Consider the following 13,901-nt stretch of genomic DNA (forward strand, 5'->3'; position numbering starts at 1 on the left):
CTCAGACGGATCAAGTCGACTTTTCTCTAAAAGTATGACTGTTGTGGTGCTCTTATACTTTTTAGTTACACTGTAATTAGTTCCAGTGTTGGCTCCCGAGTGGCACAGCGGTCTAAGGCACTGCATCTCAGTGCTAGAGGCGTCACTACAGACCCTGGTTTGATCCCGGGCTGTATCACAACCGGCCGTGATTGGGAGTCCCATAGGGCGGCACACAATTGGCCCAGCGTCGTCCGGGTTAGGGGAGGGTTTGGCCGGGGTAGGCCGTCATTGTAAAATAAGAATTTGTTATTAATTAACTGACTTGTCTAGTTAAGTAAAGTATTTTTGTTTTTAAATGACTCTAGGGCATTGTAGAGTAAATATTTCCCCAATAGAGGGAGCCAGAGTATAGGAGATGAGAAGCAGTTTGGCTGATGAACAGATGAAAATGTAACATAATAATAGTTATTTAGCAGACGTTTGTAAACAGACTTGCAGTTAGCACATATTTAAATTATGGAGTGGCAGCGGATCTGACTTTTCCTCGACCTTTCTTCCCGACAACTAAAAGGCAGGAAGGATGTGGAGCAGGGCAGTTACCTACTATCCACAGTCTCATCTCTGCCTTTAAATTAGGCAGTATATGGCCCATGCAATAATTCAACCCACAACTCTTCTGTAGAAAACACCATGCTCCAATCAACTTGACCAATTGAGCCAAGTGTGTATGAAGGGATACAAGCCACATTACTTGAGTACGCAAAAACATTTCTGTTGTTATCCCTGATGGCAATTTGCTGAATAGGATGCATTCATATCATTTTATTGCATGTTTTTGCTTACCGTATCTAATAACTGGGGTTATGTTGCTGTGTTCACTGTTGGTGAATTTGCAATCGCAGAGTAGAGGCTGGCAACAATGCCAGGAAGCAACACTGGCAAACAATATCAGAAAACGAAATGAGAATTTTTGCCTATAAGGAAGAGCAATTTAAAAAAAAACTTTTCTATCATGTCTAAGACTACTCCCAGCTTACCAACTGGCTGTGGTTGGCATTGAAGATGTAATCTCAGAGCTGATAAATGGCCCTCTACTTGGTTGTCAGGAGGACTGATCCACTGGGCACAAATGTGTAACCCCAGACCTGAGCTGTATCATTTGGAAACAGGGAGAATGACAGGTGAATTTTTTTTTTTAATCTCCTCCTCGCTCTCTCTGTGTGGGTGTGTGCTCTGGGAGAGGCAGCCAAGACCATCAGGTAAAGCCAACTTGAGATAGACGGGGAGGGAGAGAAGCGGAGAGTGAGTGAGGGAAAGAGAGGGAGAGGGAAAGAGAGGGAAGGAGAGAAAGGGGGAGAGGTGTGTGTGTGTGGGGGGGAGTTAACACAGAGAATGAGATCATAGGAAGTCCTGTGTAAATCATCTGTGGTTCATATTGGATAGATTTACAGTACATCATTGAATCATATGTTGTCTGGTTAAACTGTAAATTAATCATCGCATTTGGTATTGAAATATAGTCATCCAAAACATACACATCACTATAGTTATTTTTACAGATGCAGTACTGAGTAGGCTACTAGTTAGTATTCACAATCTTATCATTTTACTGCAGTCTGATTGGTGGAACTTTGTCTCTGAATTTAGCCTCATTCAATATGAAGCACTGGCACAGTGGGTGTTGATAAGTGATACTAGAATGAATTCCACAAACCAGGACATATTGGTTCATATTGGTACAGCACAAGCATTTCTGATTGTTTCAACTTTTCATCCTCTATTTAGCATTTCGTTACGTTACCTTTGATAAAAAGCAAAACGGGTGAACAACTCTTGAAATATGATAGCAATGGCCGTATGGTGGGGCTGCCCCTTATATTAGGTTCTATACAACAAATTGCAGCAATATCTTCCATAGTCTTCTATTTTCCATAATCTTGCAGTTGAGAGAATTGCCACTGAGAGTAAAAGTAGTTAGAAAGTGCAAACTACTGTACATTGCAATGCTCCTTGATGCAAACCCATTAGTCAAGGCTGCAGCATCTTGATGGAATAGCTACTTGGAAAGACCTGGCATGAAGCCTGATGCCTCTCTCTGCCTTTCTTCTGAGGGTCCTCTCTCTGTGGTCAAAATGACAAGAGAAAAACAGGTGTCAGTGAGTCTGCCGATCTGTTGAGTCAAGGGGCATTCCCTTACGGATAAACCACATGAATTTCACATGTGAACACATGTCATTTGTGAAGTTAATGTGACAACATGGGAAGCCACATGATAACATAAAGTGTTACTGGGCAGTATGCTGATTGCTTGAGACTCAACCTCACTTGGGATTTGAACTCACAACCTCCTGGTTGTTAGCCAGCTGAAGATCCTGCTGCTCCACCGGGTCTATGTATAATGGAGATTCTCTATATATTTATTCCCAATAATAGATCTCTGAACTTTGTGAATTGCAGTAAATATATAAAGTAAATGTATCTATAAAATGACCAGTATGCCGCTGTATAATGGGTTTGCTGACAACGTCGCACAAATGATGCTGCCGAAAGCAGTGCGTTGTTATTATTACTAGAGTGTTGTTCCCTGGCTTACAAAAAGGTCAAAAGTACACTTCACAGGTATGTTGAACAAAAATATGAACGCAACATGCAACAATTTCAAAGATTTTACTGTGTTACAGTTCATATAAGGAAATCAGTAAATTTAAATTAATTCCTTAGGCCCTAATCTATGGATTTCAAAGATACCTTAAAAAAAGGTAGGGTTGTAGATCAGAAAACCAGTCAGTATCTGGTGTGACCACCATTTGCCTTATGCAGAGCAACACATCTCCTTCACATAGGCTGCTGATTGTGGCTTGTGGGATGTTGTCCCACTCCTCTTCAATGTGTGTGCAAAGTTGCTGGATATTGGCGGGAACTGGAAAACACTGTCGTACATACCATACCGCCACCATGGGGCACTCTGTTTACAACGTTGACATCAGCAAACCGCTTGCCCACACGATGCCATACACGTGGCCTGCGGTTGTGAGGCCGGTTGGACGTACTGCCAAATTCTCTATAACCACGTTGGAGGCGGCTTATGGTAGAGAAATTAGCATTCAATTCTCTGGCAACAGCTCTGGTGGACATTCCTGCAGTCAGCATGCCAATTGCACGATCCCTCAAAACTTAAGACATCTGTGGCATTGTGTTGTGTGACAAAACTACACATTTTAGAGTGGCCTTTTATTGTCCCTAGCACAACGTGCAACTGTGTCATGATCAGGCCGTTTAATCAGCTTCTTGAAATGCCACACCTGTCAGGTGGATGGATTATCTTGGCAAGGGAGAAAGGCTCACTAACAGGGATGTAAGCAAATTTGTGCACAACATTTTAGAGAAATACGCTTTTTGAGCTCATAGAACATTTCTGGGATCTTTCATTTCAGCTCATGAAACATGGTACCAGACCTTTTTTTTTCAGTGTACATATATGAACTCACATGGTACAGTTCGGTACCTTGTAGGTATAATGGGCCATTTTTCGAACCAATATTTTGAATATAAGGGACTATCGTCACTGCACTTTGATAGGTGGAGGTAATGTATTGGTGGGGTTCATTAGCATATTTGAGTGTGTGCTCATATATGCGCATTTGTGCCAACTGTCAGTGAAAGTGTTGTAGCAGTTGAAGTGTTTGATGGTTATGCCTATGCAAGTTGAGCATCTGCTTTGACACGGTCTGTTCTACAGCCGTTTAAGGGAATGTGGCTGTGCTGCACAAGAGGTTATTGTGCATTTTCCAGTAACCTAATGGTGACTTGTTTCTGTGAATTTGTAATTTTTAATTTCTTGACTGTAAACTACTTGTCAGTAAGTTACTGTGAAAGTCACAATAACTTACTGGCAAAATGTTGCCAGTAGCAATCCTTGCCAGTAACCTACTGTTGGCAACATGCACATCACTTGCTGATTCACAGCATACAGTGCCTTCGGAAAGTATTCAGATCCCTTGACTTTTTCCATATCTTGTTACGTTACAGCCTTATTCTAAAATGCATTAAATAAATACACATCTTTAGCAACCTAAACACAATACCCCATAATGACAAAGCAAAAACAGGTTTTTAGGAATGTTTGCAACAATAAATATATATATATGAATATAAATAATGTATGTACATAGGTATTCAGACCCTTTGCTATGAGACTCCAAATTGAGCTTAGGTGCCTCCTGTTTCCATTGATCATCCTTGAGATGTTTCTACAACTGGATTGGAGTCCACCTGTGGTACATTCAATTGATTGGACATGATTTGGAAAGGCACACACCAGTCTATATGAGGTCCCACAGTTGACAATGCATGTCAGAGCAAAAAACAAGCCATGAGGCCAAAGGAATTGTCCGTAGAGCTCCAAGACAGGATTATGTCGAGGCACAGATCTGGGGAAGGATACCAAAAACATTCTAGAGCATTAAAGGTCCCCAAGAACACAGTGGCCTCCATCATTCATAAATGGAACAAGTTTGGAACCACCAAGACTCTTCCTAGAGCTGGCCGCCCGGCCAAACTGAGCAATCGGGGGAGAAGGATCTTGGTTAGGGAGTTGACCAAGAACCCAATAGTAACTCTGACAGAGTTCTAGTTCCTCTGTGGAGATGGGAAAACCTTCCAGAAGGACAACCATCTCTGCAGCACTCCACCAATCAGGCCTTTGTGGTAGAGGGACCAGACGGAAGCCATTCCTCATTAAAAGGCACATGCAGCCCTCTTGGAGTTTGCCAAAAGCCACCTAAAGACTCTCAGACCATGAGAAACAAGATTCTCTGGTCTGATGAAGCCAAGATTTAACTCTTTGGCCTGAATGCCAAGCGTCACGTCTGGAAAAAACCTGGCACCATCCCTATGGTGAAGCATTTGGTGGCAGCATCATGCTGTGAGTCAGGATCGAGGCAAAGATGAACAGAGAAAAGAACAGAGAGAAACTTAATGAAAACCTGCTCCAGAGCGCTCAGGGCCTCAGACTGGGGCGAAGGTTCACCTTCCAACAGGACAACGACCCTAAGCACACAGCCAAGACGACACAGGAGTGGCTTCGGGACAAGTCTCTGAATGTCCTTGAGTGGCCCATCCAGAGCCTGGACTTGAACCCGATCAAACATCTCTGGAGAGACCTGAAAATAGCTGCGCAGCAACGCTCCCCATCCAACCTGACAGATCTTGAGAGGATCTGCAGAGAAGAATTGGAGAAACTCCCCAAATACAGGTGTGCCAAGCTTGTAGCGTCATATCCTAGAAGACTCGAGGCTGTAATCGCTGCCAATGGTGCTTCAACAAAGTACTGAGTAAAAGGTCTGAATACTTATGTAAAGGTGATATTTCAGTTTTTTATGATCAGGGGTAAAAAACATTTTTTATACATTTTAGAAAAAGTATGTAACCTAACAAAATGTAGAAAAAGTCAAGGGGTCTGAATGCTTTCCGAAGGTACTGAATATAGCAGCAACAGCCTATCAGAAGATTGCAGGCGTGGCTCATTGCTGGTGTGGCTTTCTGCTAGCTCCTTTTGGTTTCACATGACAGGGAATGTCATCCCAGTTAATATGCTCTGTTGTATTTTGTTCATAAACATTATGCTTTTATACTGTCAGTTCTGCAGCCTTGTTAAATATATACCAATGTATATGGACACCCCTTCGAATTAGTGGATTCAGCCATTTCAGCCACACCCGGCAACCCAGGGACCCCCATTATGTTATTTTGACCTCCCGTCATTATAATTGGATGAAGTGTAAACTCTGACATAGCCTATTAGCTTTAAAGGTAACTCCAAACTAGTGCTGTGTTGATTATGGCATTTTGGGTAAGTATTAATTGTCATGCAAATGGCCACAGTTATTGTCATTTTTGTAGAATATTTGTTTTGCTTGTAATGCATCAGTGCATCAATTAGCCAATCAGCATTTCTCATTGAAATTCCCGACTTGCTAACTGGTTGAATGCAGCATGTATAATCACAACCAATTAGCAAGTCGGATATTTTCGAGTTCCTAGTTCCAACTAGCACATAAACGTGGCATCATCCCTGAACTCCAACTTCTCCCACATGCTGACCTCTGACATCACCTACTAAGGAAATGACCTCATAACAGCATTTTTGACATTAACAACAAAACATTATTAATAAAAAAACGATCTATAAATGGTTTTTGAACTCCAATTGGTGTTTCTCAACGAATTTCAAACACTTCATATGTGACATTTCACATGTGACACATGTTTTTGGAACACTTCACATGTGACATTACAAATGCGAAATCATGTTATCACATTAACATCACATAAGATCAAACCATCCCAAACCTTTTGTAAGCAATGAAATGGTTTGGGGCTTTTAAAGTAAGTGGTACGCTGTCCAGCTAAAATATAACCCCATCTGTGATTTGAGGTATGCTGATCTTTCTCCTGTGCCACAGTCTGCAGCATCCCCCTACACATTCAATACCTATAATACATCTCTGCACTTAGCAAAAGAGTGCCACCTGTACTGCTATTTTAGTTATCAGTTATTCTGACTATTTTCTCCTCATTGATTTAATTGACTTATTTCAGCAATTGTAGGGTTTTCTGTATAGTTGTCTAATGTTGGTGGGGCATATTATTCTGTTTTTATGTTACTCCTGAATCACTACTATAAATATAATAGTTTTTCTTGAGTGTATTATTAACAAACTTGACATGTACTTTGAAGTCCAAAGTAGAGGTCGACCGATTTATGATTTTTCAACGCCGATACCGATTATTGGAGGACCAAAAAAGCCGATACCGATTAATCGGCCGTTTAAAAAGAAATGTTTTGTATTTTTATTTTTTTGTAATAATGACAATTACAACAATACTGAATGAACACTTATTTTAACTTAATATAATACATCAATAAAATCAATTTAGCCTCAAATAAATAATGAAACATGTTCAATTTGGTTTAAATAATGCAAAAACAAGGTGTTGGAGAAGAAAGTAAAAGTGCAATATGTGCCATGTAAAAAAGCTAACGTTTAAGTTCCTTGCTCAGAACATGAGAACATATGAAAGCTGGTGGTTCCTTTTAACATGAGTCTTAATATTCCCAGGTAAGAAGTTTTAGGTTGTAGTTATTATAGGACTATTTCTCTCTATACGATGTGTATTTCATATACCTTTTGACTATTGGATGTTCTTATAGGCACTTTAGTATTGCCAGTGTAACAGTATAGCTTCCGTCCCTCTCCTCGCACCTACCTGGGCTTGAACCAGGAACACATCGACAACAGCCACCCTCGAAGTAGCGTTACCCACGTAGAGGAAGGGGAAACAACTACTCCAAGTCTCAGAGCGAGTGATGTTTGAAACGCTATTAGCGCGCACCCGGCCAACTAGCTAGCCATTTCATATCGGTTACACCAGCCTAATCTTGGGAGTTGACTGGCTTGAAGTCATAAACAGCGCAATGCATTGCGAAGGGCTGCTGGCAAAACGCACGAAAGTGCTATTTTGAATGAATGCTTACGAGCCTGCTGGTGCCTACCATCGCTCAGACTGCTCTATCAAATCATAGACTTAATTATAACATAATAACACACAGAAACACGAGCCTTAGGTCATTAATATGGTCGAATCCGGAAACTATCATCTTGAAAACAAAACGTTATTCCTGTTACATTGCACAACCTTCAGTGTTATGTCATAATTATGTAAAATTCTGGCAAATTAGTTCGCAACGAGCCAGGCGGCCCAAACTGTTACATATACCCTGACTGCGTGCAATGAACGCAAAATGACACAATTTCACCTGGTTAATATTGCCTGCTAACCTGGACTTCTTTTAGCTAAATATGCATGTTTAAAAATATATACTTCTGTGTATTGATTTTAAGAAAGGCATTGAGGTTTATGGTTAGGTACAGTCGTGCAACGATTGTGCTTTTTTCGCAAATGCGCTTTTGTTAAATCCTCCCCGTTTGGCGAAGTCGGCTGTCTTTGTTAGGAAGAAATAGTCTTCACAGTTCGCAACGAGCCAGGCAGCCCAAACTGCTGCATATACCTTGACTCTGTTTGCAAGAGAAGTGACACATTTTCCCTAGTTAAAAGAAATTCATGTTAGCAAGCAGTATTAACTAAATATGCGGGTTTAAAAATATATACTTGTGTATTGATTTTAAGAAAGGCATTGATGTTTATGGTTGGAGCAACGTGTACCTAAGCTATTATATGCAACACAGGACAGGCTAGATAAACTAGTAATATCATCAACCATGTGTAGTTAACTAGTGATTATGATTGATTGATTGTTTTTATAAGATAAGTTTAATGCTAGCTAGCAACTTACCTTAGCTTTTTACTGCATTCGCGTAACCTCGTGGAGTGCAATGTAAAGCAGGTGGTTAGAGCGTTGGACTAGTTAACCGTAAGGTTGCAAGATTGAATCCCTGAGCTGACAAGGTAAAAATCTGTCGTTCTGCCCCTGAACAAGGCAGTTAACCCACCATTCCTAGGCCGTCATTGAAAATAAGAATGTGTTCTTAACTGACTTGCCTGGTTAAATAAAGGTCTAAATATATATATATATATATATATATATATATATATATATATATATATATATATATATATATATATATATATATATATATATATATATATATATATAAAAAACAATCGGCCAAATCGACGTCCAAAAATACCAATTTCCGATTGTTATGAAAACTAGAAATCGGCTCCAATTAATCGGCCATTCCGATTAATCGGTCGACCTCTAGTCCAAAGTGTAGGAATACAGGTGAAATCATTTACTAACCCAGACATGGTGGCGTAGCAGGAAAATTGGAATGCCATGAACCAAGAGGTTGTGAGTTCAAATCCCAGGTAAGGACATGTCACATAAAAATTACTGTATAAATTAACATACAGACTGTGGTCAGATACAAGAGTGTTTTCAACGTACATACAGTATGTTAAAAGCACTGTCTGTGTATCATAACGACTCATTTTTGTTTGCTGGTGAATGACCTGTAAAATCTCATGTTAAAATTTGTGAAAGGTTATGTGATCACGTGAAAATTGACATGTTAAATATCATCACATGTGAAGTGTCCCAAAAACACATGGTTTCACATTATTTCACATGTGGAAATGTTACATGTCACATTTTCCACATGTGAAATCATCTGGTTTTCCTTAAGGGTTAACTGATGCTGCCGCTGAATAATTGATGGACAGCTACATCCCAGAAGCCATTATGCATCCTATTTGTCCTCCTGCACTTTTCTACTGGACGTCACACTGTCTTCATCACATCCGCGGTGAAGACAGGGAGGGGTTCAGGCAGAGGACTGCCTGGGGAGGAGTCGAGGAGGTTACTCCACTCACAGGGCCTGTTATTTTAAGCAAAGACGCCACAATCATTGCCCCTGTTTGGCCCGGGAGTTTTTCAGTGTTCTTTTCCCCCCCTCTCAAGGCGAGAGACAGCAGGGGCTGACAGTGTATGAGGGGTCACACAGAAGACTCATTAGTCCCACTTTGCAGATCTACTCACTACTATCACTATTATTCAGAGCTAATGTCCTTCACTGAGATGTCAAATGCACATATTATAGCATCCCCATGGAATTTGCTTTAGCTACAGGAGTTGCCCGTTATGTGATCCCGGCAGATATTAGGAACAGTATTGAATGGCCATGAGGCTCCATGGCTATCCCTCTATGTGTTCAGCTTATAAAGACCTATGCTGGGGCCTCTGTGAAGTATGCCCATAATAAAGATGTGTGGGTATGCCTCGGGGGCTGGGATTGCATTGATCTTTCCTCCCCATGCAGCTTGTGGAGCCTTACCTCATGGTTGAAGCCATCGAATCGCATGACTTCATGAGAGCAGTGTGTCCACAGAAATGTGTGCGTGGTATGAGCTTCTGCTCCACTTACTGTGTAAATACACATTAGCACTGGAGATTAATGAGGTAATCTCCTTTAATTTATGTTTATTTATGTCTGTGTGTGTGTGTGTGTGTGTGTGTGTACGTTGGGTGTGTGTGTGTGTACGTTGGGTGTGTACATGCGTGTACGTGTGTGTGTGTGTGTGTGTGTGTGTGTGTGTGTGTGTGTGTGTGTGTGTGTGTGAGTTTGTTTGTGGCGGGGATCCAAAGCTCCCTGTTAAAACTACACCTTCTGGTAGGATTTGTGTTTTGACGGACACGTGTTTATCAAGTCGAGAAATGGCGACCAAGCTGATGAGTAGTTGTCACACTGAAGCATTTGTAGGACTAGGACATGATGAAGGGTCCTTTGCATGACGGCATAATGGAAAAGCATTACGCATTCTGTGAGGAGTGACGCTATATCTGCGGCCATGACGTCAGTAATTTCCTTCAATAACGACACAGAGTATATGTAATGCCATTAGTCAATGATAATGGCCAGACGTCCCCCCGCCCCCACCACCAATCACGAATCATCAGTCATGCAGTGATTTTCATGACCTGCCCACTGGCTCTTTGCACTGTGTGTTTGTGTGTGCGTGTGCGCACATTCTCAGAGAGGTAGATGACTTGAGTTTATGATGATAACACTCTGAGGGTGTCCAAAAAGCAATCAAAGTCAAAACCAAATGTTTGCCTCCTCTCTCCGCAGGCTATTTCAAAGCAGGATATTGATTATTCCGCCCATTCCTGTCTTTTGAGGCAGACAAAAGACAGCGCTTGAGAAATAGAGAGATAATGCAATTACTAAAGAGAAAGCTTTTTAGACTGAGCGGTAATGCTTTGGGAGGAGAGAGAGACAGGAGCGTACTCCCAACCTTAGAGAGTGTGTTAGGGACCTAATGCGTATCAGAATACATCAGCTTCTCTCTGAAGATGTTTTCATGCAGACAAACAAACTCAGGGCTTCTCTGAAATCCTAACAAATAGTATTTCCTTTTACTGCTTTGTGTTACAGCCTGCCCAAGGCACCTCTTTTTAACCTCTAATCTCATCAGTTTCCTCCAAACTGATAATGCCCAAGTCTGAGAATGCTGTTTTCTACTTTCCTTTGGGCTTCCTGAAGGCTATTATTGAAATGTGTTATACATGCAGTGTATATTAGCATACTTGCTTGGATGAGTTCAAACATTTTGAAATGGAAAAGCTGATTATTAAAAGTGTGTTTTCTCATCGAATCAGAGTTTATCTGCATCAGGGATAACATCATCCCAAATTGACAGTAGACCTAGATCTGAGGGGTTTCAGAATTATATTTAGCCTACATGGTAAAACATGTCCTATAATATGCCATTCATTTCATTTTAATATGTGACAGTAGCAATTTCGTTGGCACCGTATCATAGATACGTAACATCTTCAATAAACCATCACATTTTAGGGGATAACTCTGATAGCCTATTATTAGTCCCTTATCATACATCTATTGCACGACGCCAAGGCGGCAAGTGAAAATGCCACTGAGTGGCGCCAAATCATTGAAGTAACGTCGTTTGAAATAATACACTTGTCTCAGGTGCGTATCCTACTCTGCCTCCCGTTGCTAACGCTCCCGACCCCTCATCTCAAATGCCTCGTCTGGAACGGCGAAGAAACACACCCACAACAAGTTAACAAAACGATACTGGGTGAATTGCAACAATACTAATATGTTCTGGAGAAACAATGATTGACTATACGTTTTTGCTTCCAAGCTGTCGCCCTTTTGCGGTTGGGAAGTTCTGAAAAAGCGCAAAAGGACCTGGAACTTTAGAAGACCTCCAGTTGCTTTCCACTCTACTGATCAAGCCCGGGGGTCCGGTCGAGCTTTAAAGTCTATGCAATACATTTTAGACTTCTCTCGACTCAGGGATTCGTGCTCTCGGAAAGCTTGATTTCTACATAATTGTCCTAGGTTATGTTTTGTCGTGGTGGGCACCTTCATGCGATAAGGATATGGTATTTCTTTAACATTATCCTGGTTTTGTTTTTGACAATGGAAAGCAAATGAAAGGGGCATTTCACGGGATTAATTGACAGCGCAACGACAGGTAGGCTATGCGTCATTATAAATATATATTATATTTCATTTATCTAGGCTACATAATTTTGCTAATGTGAAAATAATCTAGGCTACTTGGTGTTTTATATATCCTAATAATGATCGCAAGTGCTTATTGTGATCTTTATTTTCAAAAGCATAAAACGTATGTGCACGGTATGGAAAACACATCCTGTGGACTGGAGTATATTAATTTACAGCCATTTCTACATACTTTACAAAATTAGACTTTGCTACGTACTGAATCATAAAACCAATCTCACAGATGTTCAAATATCCTTGTTTGGGGCTATTATTATTTTTGTTTGTGAAAACTATCATTTTAAGTGCTTTATTTGTGAAACGGATGCATGTAATCTACTGTCACAGATGGGGATTCAAACCAATACAGTCGTTATAAATAATGGTTGATGACAATACGGGTTCACGTTGGTCTAAATTCATGTAATCTATGAAGGTGTTGGTATTAGTTTGTGCATGAAATGTGAGGATCAAAAGTTGGCACACGGTTATTAATACTTATATTTCTCCCATGTTCACTGATACTGTACATTAGTTGTGATGGGTTTCATTTCAATAATGAAATGAAAAGAAACATGAAGTGATTTTTTTTCCAGTGTATGGCACAGGTCCTGGTGCTGCTCCAGTACAACTAATTAAGGTCTGTGAGGGGATAATTTCACTCATAAGGTGAACGTCATAACTGAGGCTGTTTTATGAAAGAAATTCGAATAATTACAGCATGCAATGGCAGATGTATTTTTCTCTTTCTTTCTTTCTTGCTCTCGCTCTCTCTGTGTGAGCAACACAATTTTTGGGGTGCAGTTGAGGGAATATTTGACGCTAACACTGCAATGAAAAAGCTTAACACGGAGACATATGACTCATATGACTAATGCCTTTGTTTTTAAACATTCAACTCAAAATCAAGTTTTTGATACATTTAAAATTAAATCTATTGTTTTTCGAAAGTTATTTGTTCTAGAACAAATGGTATTAGTACCAGAAGGCCAAGCCTTAGTGGACCAAAACAATTTGTGTGTTGACAACTAGGAAAAGCTTAGCTAAGACACACTGCACATTGAAGGAGGCAGTAGATCTGACTATTCACAGTATGTGCTTTAAATGTGATTTTTCTCCTTTCTCGTCATGCTCTAACAAAGCAGCTGTCTGATTTAAGGAGACAGAGGATTGTGGATTTGTGTTTTGGAGACACAAACACTGTCCTCAGAGCTAATCAGCCTTGCTTTTCCTTGTCTGCTCCTGTAGATATTCATGATTATGCCACCACACGCAGCACAGTGGTGCACGTTCCTTCTCTCTCTCTCTCTCTCTCTCTCGCTCTCTCTCTCCCTTTCTCTCTCTCTCTCTCTCTTTCTCTCTCTCCCTTTCTCTCTCTCTCTCCCTTTCTCTCTCTCTCTCTCTCTCCCTTTCTCTCTCTTTCTCTCTCTCTCCCTTTTTCTCTCTCTCTCTCTCTCTCTCCCTTTCTCTCTCTCTCCCTTTCTCTCTCTCTCTCTCTCCCTTTCTCTCTCTCTCCCTTTCTCTCTCTCTCTCTCTCTCTTTCTCTCTCTCTCCCTTTCTCTCTCTCTCTCTCTCTTTCTCTCTCTCCCTTTCTCTCTCTCTCTCTCTCTCTCTCTCTCTCTCTTTCTCTCTCTCTCCCTTTCTCTCTCTCTCTCTCTCTTTCTCTCTCTCTCCCTTTCTCTCTCTCTCTCTCTCTCTCCCTTTCTCCCTTTCTCTCTCTCTCTCTCTCTCTCTCTCTCTCCCTTTCTCTCTCTCTCTCCCTTTCTCTCTCTCTCTCCCTTTCTCCCTCTCCCTTTCTCTCTCTCTCTCTCTCTCTCTCTCTCTCTCTCTCTCTCTCTCTCTCTCCCTTTCTCTCTC

The 13,901-nt window shown here is 40.9% G+C and overlaps 1 protein-coding gene across 2 annotated transcripts in view; it reads left to right on the forward strand.

The window, feature by feature from the left end:
• The first annotated feature begins 11,519 nt into the window (after positions 1-11,519).
• Positions 11,520-13,901, forward strand: part of LOC115150996 (chemokine-like protein TAFA-2) — a 187,942-nt gene continuing 185,560 nt past the window's right edge. For both annotated transcript variants that reach the window (XM_029694881.1, XM_029694882.1), the window contains exon 1: positions 11,520-12,012. The gene's annotated coding sequence lies outside the window, so the exon portion shown is untranslated. The remainder of the gene's footprint in view (positions 12,013-13,901) is intronic.

Source organism: Salmo trutta, chromosome 16, assembly GCF_901001165.1.
Source record: "Salmo trutta chromosome 16, fSalTru1.1, whole genome shotgun sequence".
Taxonomy (NCBI): Eukaryota; Metazoa; Chordata; class Actinopteri; order Salmoniformes; family Salmonidae; genus Salmo; species Salmo trutta.